Source organism: Candoia aspera, chromosome 4 (genome assembly GCF_035149785.1).
Source record: "Candoia aspera isolate rCanAsp1 chromosome 4, rCanAsp1.hap2, whole genome shotgun sequence".
Classification (NCBI taxonomy): domain Eukaryota; kingdom Metazoa; phylum Chordata; class Lepidosauria; order Squamata; family Boidae; genus Candoia; species Candoia aspera.
In genome coordinates, this window is record NC_086156.1 from 82,690,243 (window position 1) to 82,703,003 (window position 12,761).

Below are 12,761 nucleotides of genomic sequence, written 5' to 3' on the forward strand. Positions count from 1 at the left end.
TTTTGGGGTGCTTAATTGCTGAATTGACAAGAACTGGCATTGAGAGAAGGAAGAAGCGCTGGAATTGGCTGGTTTCTTTCTTTAGACATCCTTGCTATCCGAAAACATCATATTTCACTCAGTACATTTTTAGGATGTTTCTGCAGGGAGAAACTTTTTCATCTGAGTCCTTTACCAAATCCAGCTTCAGCTTTTATCTGCACCAAATGGTTCTGGAAATTACAGATGAACTTCTTGGTCCTCCACTTGGATAATATTAGCTTTGTCTGGCCAGGCTTTCTTAAAGAACTAAGAAGAGAAAACATGGGTGTTTCTTGCAATATTAGGCTATTTTTTCATTTGGATTACCATCGCAAGACTGGATGCCAAACATCTTCTTTCATCTGCAGGATTACTTTTAGATCACCATGGACGGTAAACTAACTTTTACCAGGACAGAAATCTACACTTGTTTAGTTCAGTTCAGTTTAGTTCAGTTTAGTTTCTTTGCTTAAGTAAGAAGATTGGAGGACAGCTGCAAAAAAAAAGTTGCTAAAAGAAGCAACTTTTAGCATTTGGAATTTGTACTTCTTCCTCTATTTAATATCTATGATTTGGTTTACCAGGCCAATTGTTATTTCAGGTTTTTTTTTTAAGATTCGAGTATGCTTTTCTTGGACTAAACCATACTGAAAACAATAGGTCTTGGCTCTGAATAAATATGCATAGGAATGGCTGTGCAGTTACTTAGCAATCCTACAAAAACTTACCTGGGAATAAATCCTATAAAACTCCTTGGCATTTTCTTCTGAGTAGTACACATAGGACTGCTTTGGAAGGAATAGACTCAAAGCAAGCTAAGGGCATTGAGTCAACTCTCCTCTGCAAAATTAAAGGTTACACACTTGTGGTGGTGCTGGTAATGGAGTTTGGAGTGTGCCAAGTAGGTCACAAATGTACTATTAAAAACTCTGGTGACTGATCCAGAAGATATAACAGAGAAGAACAAATTGAAAAAGGAGGGGCTTGTTTAAAGGGAGGGAAAAGGAAAGAGAAGAGGGGCAAATGTTGGGGGAAAAAATCCATAGCTGAGTAGAACTTGAACTTTATAATAGATGTGTTTGTGGTGGGAGTGAAAAACATTACTCCGAATAGGGGGGGGGGGGGAAGATTCCCCTCGGTTCTCTACCCCATTACTTGCGGTTCATTGTTGTTGTTATCATCATCATTAATGCAATGCCGTACAGTACTTGAAGCCGCCGGTTCACTTGGAGATATTTAGTCCTGGAATCCGCTAACTTGAAAGCAGCAGCGCGTCTGGACTGGCTCATCCCCAACCACCCAAATACCGATCTTCGAGGCTTTTTGTTTTTATGCTCACTGGACCGGCCCTTCCTCAATTTTTAAACGGTGCAACAGTTACCCAGATCCCTTATTTTCGTTGATGAAAAAAAAAGACCCCTTAACATATGCTTTCCCCGGTACCAAAGCGCTGCTTCCTCCCAATTAAAAGAAGACGCAAGGCAGGTTTATGTGTGTCTTATATTCTTAACAATTCGGGTTTGTTGTTGCTTTTCGGCAGAAGAAGCTGAGAGACGGGTAAGAAGAACGTCTTCGGACAGAAGAAAGAAGAACTAGGCAAACCCTCACCCGCGAATTAGACTTCCTACAGGACGGCCGGTAGGCTTTTTAAGAGCAACGCGGGCAGACATACTCCTGCGCTTCTCGATCCTCCGTGACAGCGACGGAACCCTTCAGATAAAATATGAGCTGGGGCGCTCGTTCTCTATTTAAAGTCTGCCTGAGAACAGAGCTATAATTTCACCGCGGTACGTTCAGATCTAAAAGGACATTTATTTGGCAGTTGACCTTCACGTGTGACGGTAAGAGAAAAGGATGTCGCCAAATAATGAACCCAGAATTAGTGGGAGGTGAACAACGCGAGACCTATCTCTGAAACGGGGAGAAGGTTTCGTTTGGGAAAGGAGAGATCGTTTTAAAATATTTTCGTTTGGGGAAACATTCCTTGGCTCCAGTAACCTCGTTTCCCGTTCTGAATGCTAATATTATTAATCTGTAATAAAAACGTCCGCTAACCACCCACCCACAGTCCCCGGCTCGGCATCCCCGTATGTCACACAACCTCAGGAATATAAATCACGCCCAGGAGGCCCTTGACGCCTCCTTCTCCGATCCGCGGCCTCTGGCAAGAATTCGAGCGTCATTCCGGGCGCTCCTTGTTGTTACTAAAAGCGCCGGCCCGTTTGAACTGCCACCGAGTTGGCACCGGTCCACGGATACCAGATCCTCGTGGGTTCTCCGTTTCTGGCTTCCCGTTGAAATAATTCGTTCTATAAATAAGACTATTGGCTATTTGTTTTTTTGAAGTGCTTCTAGACTCTTAAAAGTCCAACAGGTTACATCGGAATTATTGCAGTGCTAATAGGAATTCTGTGCTACTAGATCTCATCATTTGCTAAAGAAACTCAAGAAAGCTGAAGATTTAAAAACTACTATGCTGTTAATACAGTTCATTTCTTCAGCCTCTGGCAATCGTGTGCCCGCTAGAAATGTCGCTACACCTCCCATTACTGGACATCTTGGTTGTGACTGATTGGGTGTGTAGTCCCACACTTTTGTAAGGCGCCGGTTCGGAGAAAGGTGAGCCACACATTCAGCTGCAGAATCGCCTTTCAAATTATGGCCTCTATCTTGTGACTAAACCCTGAGACGCAGAAGTTCACTTCAGCCAGACTAGTGGCTCAGCAGCCATGGACCGGACCCTTTACAAAGTAAATTGGGGGAGGATTCTTTTCTCTCTCTTTTTTTTCTTTTTTAATCTTGGGATCGCAGTTGCTGGATTTTGACAGGCAAAGATAAGGCAACACAGAGGAGGACCTATACTGATCTCCTACCTATGCCCTCTTGATATACACAACACTCGCTGTCCCGGCCTCTGTGACTGATCAGTGTTTGTTGGAAGTCAGGAGTGTTGTAAACCAAGCATCTGTGGAGAGGGCAGGGAGGGCACCAGGTCTGGGAAGGTTGGGCAGGCCTGCTGCCTGGAGCTTTTTGGAGCTGCAGTAGAATCCATTTGGGATGGAACTGTCTTAAGATAGTAAACCTACAGCAGTGCTTCCCAAACTTTTTCCTTCATTACCCAAATCCACTTATCAGAAAGTCCTTTTTACCCAGTGTAGGAAAAACACTTTAAGTCAATTTAAATGTCCCTGTTGTGATTGGGTAATGGGTTGTGTGTCGTTACCCAAAGGAAAACCACTTTTACCCAGTTTTGGGTAATTTACCCAGTTTTGGGAAACACTGACCTACAACATTAGCCTCTGGACGGTGGGGAAAAATAACCCTATGCCTGATACACCAAAGCCGTGGAGCTCTTGGGTTGCTCACTCGTTCACTACAGAAGAGTTGCTGTTCAGAATCTACCCATTAAACGGTATATAAGTTACTGATAAGGAAATGCAGTAAAAAAATAACTGGTGCTTCCCTGTTCAACATTCCAGTGGTTCTTCATTTCTGTGCAGGGATGAGGAATATGTGGACCTTCAGGACTTGGACTCCAATTCTCATCAGCCCAGCTAGCCAGTGATAAGGCATGCTGGGAGTTGTAGTTCTCCAATATCTAGAATGCTACAAATCCCTTATCTCTGATTTAGGAGTGGCCCTTGTCTTCTTTTCCTCAACATAATTTATTCCCAGTGGCATGTAAGTGGGTCAGTTTATTGTTTTATTTATTAGTGCAATTAGTGTAGCAATTGAAGTAATATTTGTAAGCTATTTGTTGTATTATATCCCAGCTTTCTTCTGTGGATATGAAACCAACATGCTATGGAAGTTACATACTTGGTTACATTGATTGGAAGTAGATTGTGTCTCAGTTTAATTATTAATATAGGGCTAGATCTAGCATTAATCTTAGTTGGAGTCAACCCATGAAAATCAATTAGACTTAAACAGTTACTGATTTCAATTCAATGAATTCATCCTAAATTTTATTAAATCTCAATCCCATCTATCCATCAGCCCTGTATGGAAAGATCATATGTGCCTATGCTTCTAATTTTTAAATGTTTTATTACTGAAATAGTGTTTGAAATGAAACTTTTAGTTTCATTTGAAACACTATTTCAAATGAAACTAAAACAGACAATATTCCTCACTATGCTATCTTCCGTGTTGGACTCTCATAACTTCCTTGCAGGGTGCCAGAGTGTGAAGGGAGGCACATTATGCTGAATCATATTGTCCATAAACAAAAACCTTTTGGGTCTTACTTGAAGAACTTCTCCATTATCTATTGATAAGCTTAGGAGGACTTCAAGCTTAAAAAATAAAAAGGATTTAGGAACAGATGTCTGTGATTAAAAGGTATCCATATCAGGTAAGTGTGTTATCCATGAAACCTGACCCTTTTTAACTTCCCTAGAGCTACACATAGACACAAATTCTATCCAGAAGCCAACCTGGGATGAAGTAGCATCTCTGACCTATTGTTTTCCTTGGTGGATTGTAACTTTTTCTTTCCCTACAACCTTTGGTTTTAGAAGCCTAATAACTCATCGCATTAATGGTCAAATCAACAGATGTAGTTTTGAATTACTTCCAAAATATTACCCATAAACAACAACAGCAGCTAAAAGGGAGAGGGGAGGGAGAGGGAGAAATACCCAGAATTCCAACCTGCTTCATATCTGAACCCCATCCTCTGGAAAAATCTAACTGAGTAATGTGTAGTAATGTGTAGCATGCCTGTGCTAATGGCTAGCAATCTTACCAGCATTTTTAAAACAGGGAGCCGAGAAAGAATAATTCCCATTGCCAAAGTATACTGCTTTGGATTTCTTACCACATCCAACTTTCAAGGGGACTTATCTCCAAAATTATTTACAATTAGGATATGACTATGCTCTTCTCAAGCACAGCTACAATACATTTGGTAAAATTCAAAATAGAGTGTCGTCCTTACTTAATGTTCACTAGACTTTAAGGTACAGGATGTTATCCATTTCATGTGACACCACGGGGGTCAACTAATGTGCAGAATCCTAACTTTTCTACTGATGGCCTTTCTCACCTCCCATCCTTGGGATCCTTTTCTTAAATTATTATGTATTACTCTTAGATTCCCAAGAATTTTCCTTACCGTTCCCATCTACCTTCTGATCTACCACATTACAGCTTATTCTAATCTTGCTATTGGGCTTGTAGACATTTCAAACTATGTGGGGGGGGGGGTGAGGAAGAGGGAGAGAAAGGACATGACTCACTTAACTGCACAAGGTCAGTATGTACGGACCATGCAGAAATCAATATATATGGACTACATAGTCCATATAGAAAAGTTTAAGCATACAAGTAAACACTTCAGCTTCCACTTTCATTGGCTACTCTGAAATAGGATGCAGTTTTGGGAAAAGAAAAGAGGGAAGAAGAGGGAAATGCCAGAGGGGATGTCTTGTTTTGCAGTCCAGCATGCTGGGTTGCCTCATCAACAAAGCCAGTAAAAAAAAGAGAGAGAGAGAGGGGGGAGAATGGGGCTCTATTCCTGTATCCCAGAATAGTGTCCTTTTTTTTTGCCTCCTTCTCCCCACCCCCACACTGGATGCTATTTTGTCCTGTCCTGGCCTATGTTCAATACGTCTGGGATGTTATTTTGTCCTGGTTGGAGTGAAACATCTCAGCCTTTAGAGGTGCTTCCTACTTTAAGTAAAAGTCTTCTGAAATCTCAGGAAGAAGATTCTGTTCAACACCCACTCAAAATGTCTTAAGAATGAGAAAAGGCCTATAATGAAAACATTAATTGGAAGAAAACATTTACCCTAGAGCTCTTGGAGCATTTTGAGATCTACCTAAACTTTCTTTCCCTTAAACTTTCTATCAGGTCAGGGAAAAATCTGCCCATCTAACCAACATTGCAATAGGCCTGCTCATGAAAACCAAAAATATCCTTTTGAATTGAATGTGATTTACTTCCAAGCAAATATATTGAGAGATGTGACCTGACCTATCTATCTGTTAAGGATTTAATGAAGTTAGAAGGGCGAAGTCCACACTCTTGGGGTCTAAAATATCTGGTAGATTTACAGAGCAATCCACTGCATTTGTGCAGGGAAGTTTAACACTCATTTCTATGGGATCTCTTTCCAGCTAAGCATTGAGCTTTCCTAACCTGATCTCCTCCTGTTGTGTTGGACTATAATTCCCCTCAAGCCACAGGAAGCAATGCAGTGCTGACTGAAGATTATACGAGTTGTAATCCAACATTTCTGGAGGACTCCAGGGTGGCCAAGGCTGGTATGTAGGAACTTTCATACAGCCAGGCCAGTATGTTCAGGGCTGGGTGGCTCAGTGAGCATCAAGCATAGGAGATGATAGATAGACAGACAGGCAGACAGACAGAGATCAGCTATAAAAAAAGAGGGATACACACCACATGAGACTGATGCACCTTAGAATTGCTGAAGAAGGTAAAAGCCAAAATGATTTACTTTTAAACTTTCAGATTTCTGTTTTGTTAATCACACACTCAAAACATACCTACTTTATTGATTTACATGCAAAAGTGCAAGGAATTGGATACAACTAATTATTTCTAACAACATTATATGTACAATGTGCATCTTAGAATGGAAAGAGTGGTCTAAAATCCAATGGAGAGAATTGCAGGCACTAATCGCAGCAAAGGAATGTTTAATCCCAATAGGATGGAAGTGGAGATACACTCAAACTATAATTCTCTAAAAACAAAAGTTTGAATTTGAAATCCACTTACTTCTGCTTGGGAAGGAAGTCGATGATTTGACCCCACAGGATGGAATTATGCCTAGAGAATGAAAGAGGAAAGGCCTTTCAGACAGGCAAGCATTTTACTCAGGCCTGCAACTAGGGTCTGTGTCACCCAGGGCAAACATGGATTCCAGCCCCCCCCCCCCCCACCTGGGTTGGTGAGGGAGGTGTTAGCAAATTTCATTATTCTATTATACATTAAATTAATAAAACATTCAGTATACAAATACTATTTTGTCATTTTGGCGCCCCCCCCCCACCCGCATGGCACCCAGGGCACATGCCCCACTTGCCCCCCCCCAGTTGCAGCCCTGATTTACTTCCCACAGTTTGGTTATGCTTAAACTGCTAGTTGGCAAAATAGGCAAGAGTTGAGTCAATGGCATTCCTGCAAAATGTGGTAGACCTCAAGAGGGTTAATATTCTCTCCCTACACTTAGCATCAATAAATTATACACACTTACACACAGACACAGACAGAATATCTGTTACCTATTATTTATTTTAGCTTTATGTGCTCTTGTTCCCAAAGAAGCCTAGAAAACTATGTATCTGTATCTATCATAAAAACTTAACCAGTCATATAATTGACCACTGCTGTACAGATTTTTCTTTTATTTTTAACGAGCGTAATGGATTTCCAGATAAAGGAGGGACATAAACTCCTTGGAAGAATAAATTAGGATGTAGTAGCAAATGCAATAAATATCTGTTTTGTGTTGTTCCCTGTTCAGTGTCCCTGGCCTGGGAACTGCTCAGAAACAGCAGCAAAAGTTGTTCTTCTCTGCTTCGCATAACGTGGAGAGAATAGCTGGAAGGGTAGCGTGGAATGAGAGGAGGCAGGGAGAACAGAGGGAAGCACAGCTATGTGCTTATGGCTTACTGGCCTTCAGCTCCTTATTGCTCCATTTCTGATTCTGTAACTCAGTTTGCTCCAGAGCAACTCCATTCAATCCAGAAAACCGTCTCAGTCTAAGCTGAGGTTGCTCCAAGTCACTTACTAGGGTTTTTTGCTGCTGTTTTTACCCCAATACATTTCTACTTTCTTGCACCACTCATTTCTATCTTCATTCACTTAAGGAGAAATAAATTGCCCTGAGGTCAATGAAACTTAATTCCAAGCTGTTGTGTTTCGGGCTGGGATGTGTTTTCTACATCCATCTAGGTATAGTAGTTTCACATTAACCACCAGTTTTCTGGCCCATTTTTTTTCTTGCTTTACTGGAAAATTCTTCAAGGCTGTTTGATCTGGGCATTCATCAGCATACCTAAAGGCTAATTGGAATCTAGGCATCCATAACAGACTGGAAAAGTGCCGAAACCAAGAGTTAATTTTTAATTGCAAAGATGAAGCATTGCAAAATGGCCAATGTTTAACAGACTCTCATTGTGAGACATGATTTAGGACTTTGGGGTTAAGTCATCCTTTAAAGTATGCTTCCACTCAGGCTTGTTTGGAAGCTGAAGGACAGCAGCATCTATTTTAGAGCCTTCGCCATTGCGGTGCAATAGATGTTAGACAAACATACAAATAAGGAAATAAGTACAGCCAGCAATTGTGTCTTTGAAGCTTAAAATGTAATTCTTCTCTCTCACTTTCTCCTGGAATAGTACACTATAACAGATATTGGATCAGTTTCCTTTTTTTCCCTCGGAAGAGTAACACTTCAAATTTGGCTGGGTTATCCAGATTCCGAATCTGATATTTGGTGCTGCATATATTAAGATCTAATCTTACCCCAGAGATCCTCAGCACTGCAATGAAGCTATGCTGAAGTCATTTGACTTGTGGCCCTTTGAGGGGTTGCCAGCTAAACCATTCCAATTAAGATTTTAAAAAATGATTAAAAATGATTAGAAAATACTCCCCCAATCATGTCCCCAGAATGTGTCTTCAAACTGGAGGAAAATAATATGTGAATTAAAGAAGCAGCTACTCCATTAATATCAATTTCCATCAATGAAAACTTTGGTTCTTCATCAAGTTGATGATTTATGATTAAATCGATTAAATTAGGGTCACTTAAGGGCTTCGTGGTTTCCTCTTGGATTTCATCTGTCATCACATCAAGCCGCTCTCTTTCTCTCTCTCTTTCCCTCTCCCTCTCTCTCTTTTAATCAGATTTAGCTGGAGGCTAGTAAGGAAGAGGATTCTGGAGTAGAGGAAATTTAAGGTAAAGTAATTTTGAGGGAAAAGATACACTCAGTGAGTGGAGCTGCCACTCTCTTACAATATGGCCTGACTTTGCTGGTGGAAATATTAAATACTGCAGTAATTTGAGGGTTTGATGGTTTTGGTTTTCTTTTTAAGTAGTAAGAGATATGCTTATAGTTAATACAGCATCTCAAGACCTCATTGTTATAAGTGCTATGCTCAGCCCGGAATGCAAATATACTGTCAGTCATGATGACTTGATCCATTTAACCATTCTGACTTTGTCTTTTGATCAGTCATCAGTGATTATTCATTTATTTAGCTCATACTTCTTAATGCAACTCTGGTTTCCAGGACATTCTGACTTGGCAAAAAGAAAACCGCTTTGCTCCCAAATGTAGAAGAATTAATCTGCAAGAAGCCATTCTAAGAAAGGAAGAGGGAAAGAGAAGAGACCCTCATGGAACATGAGGATTTCCTATAGTTGATCTGAAAGCATTGCAATCTTTCAAAAATGTAGGATTTTCCAGTTATGAAGAAAATATTGTGGATTTCAATTGTCCGTCAATTTATAGTCTTTAGCAAAACCCAGCAATGCCAGCTCTCAGCGGGTTGATTTGGAGCAAAGTGCACTGCGTTCTGGTCATAATCCTTGTTCCCTTGCAAGAAGATTCAGACTGCAATTTTATGAGCACTTACCTGCTAGTAAATCTTACAAGACTCAGAGAGACTGCCTTCCCATAGGCATAGGACTGAGGTATCAATGCGTTCCCTAGAGGCTGATTCCAGGTAAGTCTGTGTAGAAATAGGCAGTCTGGCATCCCCAGATATTCATGGGGCAAATTAATGCCTACGAATTATAAAATATAAGGAAAGGAGCAAGCGCAACGGTAGTAAGGTGTCCCCACATCTAAAAGGCTAAAGGGAACGCTTAATGTATCGGCCGCCAAGCCAACTTTGTCTTCCCCTCTTAGCCTGTGGAGGACATCCCTTCTGGCTCTACAAACCAGCACCGTAAGATGTTTGTTAACCACAAACAGCAAACACAAAAGAGAGTAACGTGGGTGGGAGGGAAGGAAGAAATTCGGATTCGGCCTTCTAGGAAACAGACTAGCCGCAACAGCAGCCACCTCAAATAAACACAACTTTCTCATCGCCATAAATCACACTCCTCTGTTTAACAAGCGGCCTTCCCCCTCCCAGAAAGAAGCGTTTGTAGTTTTCCCTTTCAAACAGCCCAGAGGCGCTAAACCTTTAACAAATGTGGACCGGGAGGGACGGCAGGGGTGGGGGCATCCACTTTCGAAAGAGCAACCTGCCTCCCATTCATTTTATTTATATTGGAAGCCCCTATTCAACCGTTATTAGGCGATCATTAATATTACTTATTTAATATATGACCGGTTCCAGTTTCTTCTGATCAAAAGACAGGATTAGGGTTGTGTTTTGTTTTTTTGGTCCGGGGGTGGGGGGAGGACTGTAGAATTCAGGCCGGCCAATCGACATCTTCCCAAGGTTTGTCAGAGCTATTAATTAAATCTCCGTGGCCCATGCCAGGCTCAGACGAAGCTGCCTTGCAATTTCGGATTTGAGCTTCCTTATTAAATTCGGTTTTTCTTTTAATTTCTATGAAACCGTCTTACCTGCAATAATGCTCAGCGAAACGATTTCCGCGGAAGAGGGAAAGGTGGCCCAAAGCTTCAGAAGGACTCGAAGAAAGCGGAGCGAGAAGGCGCGAGGCTACGCGGAAAGAGCTCCACGGATGTTGCGGCTAAGCTCGCACAGCGGAGCTGGTGGCTTGGCGAGTTTTGATTTCCACCGCACGGACGCGCTTTTTTTCCAAGTTTGGGGCGGGGGATGGTTTCTTACATTCCAACTGGACTGAAGAAAAAAATGCAATAATTTCCGAAACACCAAGGGAAGCCCAATTTTTACCGGTAGTAGGTCGGAGACACGCAGGACTTTGAAAATCTCCCCACTTCTACCCGGAGAAGAGGAGAAAGCACTACCGGTCTAGGCAGGGCTGGTTCTCTTTATCAAGACTTTAAAACGTGGCAAGAAGGGGATCCTACAGAATGACAAGAGGTGCCAGAGAGAAAGGAACCAAATGGGTTATGGTTTAAGAGGCCAGCAGGAATTGGCTGGTTCTCAACGTCAGGATACGAAATTGATTCCATATGTCTTTCTCTATTTTCTTTTTCTTTCTTTCTTTCTTTCTTTCTTTCTTTCTTTCTTTCTTTTTCTTTCTTTCTTTCTTTCTGGAACGTCTTACTTATGTGTTTTTTTAACTGATGTCAACGAAAAGCGAAGACTAATCCAGCTTTCATTTTTGTAACTAACAACAACAATAACAGCAAGAAAAACAAATAGAGGGAAAGAGACTCAGAAAAAATGCCGTCTGCTCATGTTTGAGATAACCTATCTTGCCGGTTTATGTTTAAGCACGGAAAGGTAGGGCGCTGAGCAAAAGATTCCCCTGAAGAAGGAAAGCCTCGTTCGACATTTTAATGTGGTCGTTAGCAAACTATCCATCGATCTGCTGGAGCATGGATACCTACATGGCGTCCTTCTCTCTGTCTTTATAGCCTGTGAACAGTGCAGCGCCTTCCTTCTTTTTTAAATTCCATCCATTTATCCAGCACCCATTATAATGATTTTAATAGCTTCCTTTTCTCAATCGTTTTTCCACTCTCAGGGGTGCACAAGATATTACTGTATGGAATCAGTTCAGCACTTCCTCACCTCCATTGGGCTTCCTTCTGTGATATTTTCCCCCATTCCTTTCTTGGCATGTATTTTATTTTAGCTAAGATATTAATACCCCTCCCTCCCTCCCTCCCTCCCTCCCTTCCTTCCTTCCTTCCTTCCTTCCTCAGATTAACTTGAAATCGACCTGGAATTACTGGTTCAAATGGGATTGCTTCAGATGCTAGTCTTTGGGTGGCAATACGCCAGAGACAAAGGAAGAAATTCACGTGCAGCCTGTGATCTGAAGGCCGACCTCCCATCTTCAACCCCTGCTCTCTGCAGCTGCCTGCAGCTGGCGCTGGCTCCTCAAGAGCTCAGAGGTGGTGGTCGCCTAACAAAGAGCTCTCCCAGTTTTGTAGGGCTGGGGTGCTTCAGTCTTCCATTTTACCGCACCAACCCCCCTCCCAGCAGTGCCCCCAAATTTAGAACCCATCCCATGCTAATCCGGTTCGAGTCCGTTTGATTAGTGAGTGGCTCATTTGTTGTTCTGTCTCTCAGTTCTGCTGGATTTGATGTCTAGAAATGAAATGTGAATACAGTAGACCTCACTGCTCTTAGGAAAATGAATTCCTCTGGACAGGAGAGCAAGTTAATCCTACTTTTAAAAAAAGTTTCTGTGTTTAAAAAGCATCACTCTCAAAGGCTGCCTCACTCTGAAGTAAATCCTCTTTTTATATATGATTTACTTCCTTGTACATACACTTTGGATTGTCTGCCCAGTGTTGGATTACACATCCCATATCTTAATACTTGTACTGTGTCCATTATTATTTAGTTTCCTTAAACACAAATGCTCCAGGATCAAGGTAAATGGGCCACAGAGTTCAGTCACTTGCTTGTCTGCTTCTATTTATAATCCAGCAATGCCTCTTGTTCCTTCCGTCTCTCTTTATTCTTTAATAAATCCTATTCAAAGCAGGCATATTCCAAATCAAGGATATTGTTATCTCCTGGATTTTTTAAAGAAATACTTACTTTTGCAACTTTTAACTAATCCAATTTCTTTCCCTAAAAGGGTCAATCAATCAAGACTTTGTGAAAATATGACCCCAAAGCAAAGCACCCCAGGGTGTTT

General features: G+C 41.5%; 1 protein-coding gene across 1 annotated transcript in view; it reads right to left on the reverse strand.

Annotated features, from left to right (window-relative positions):
• HOXB3 (homeobox B3) overlaps nt 1–12,761 on the reverse strand; it is a 49,335-nt gene that overhangs the window by 13,353 nt on the left and 23,221 nt on the right. The window contains exon 3 of the mRNA XM_063300801.1: nt 6,770–6,820. The gene's annotated coding sequence lies outside the window, so the exon portion shown is untranslated. The remainder of the gene's footprint in view (nt 1–6,769; nt 6,821–12,761) is intronic.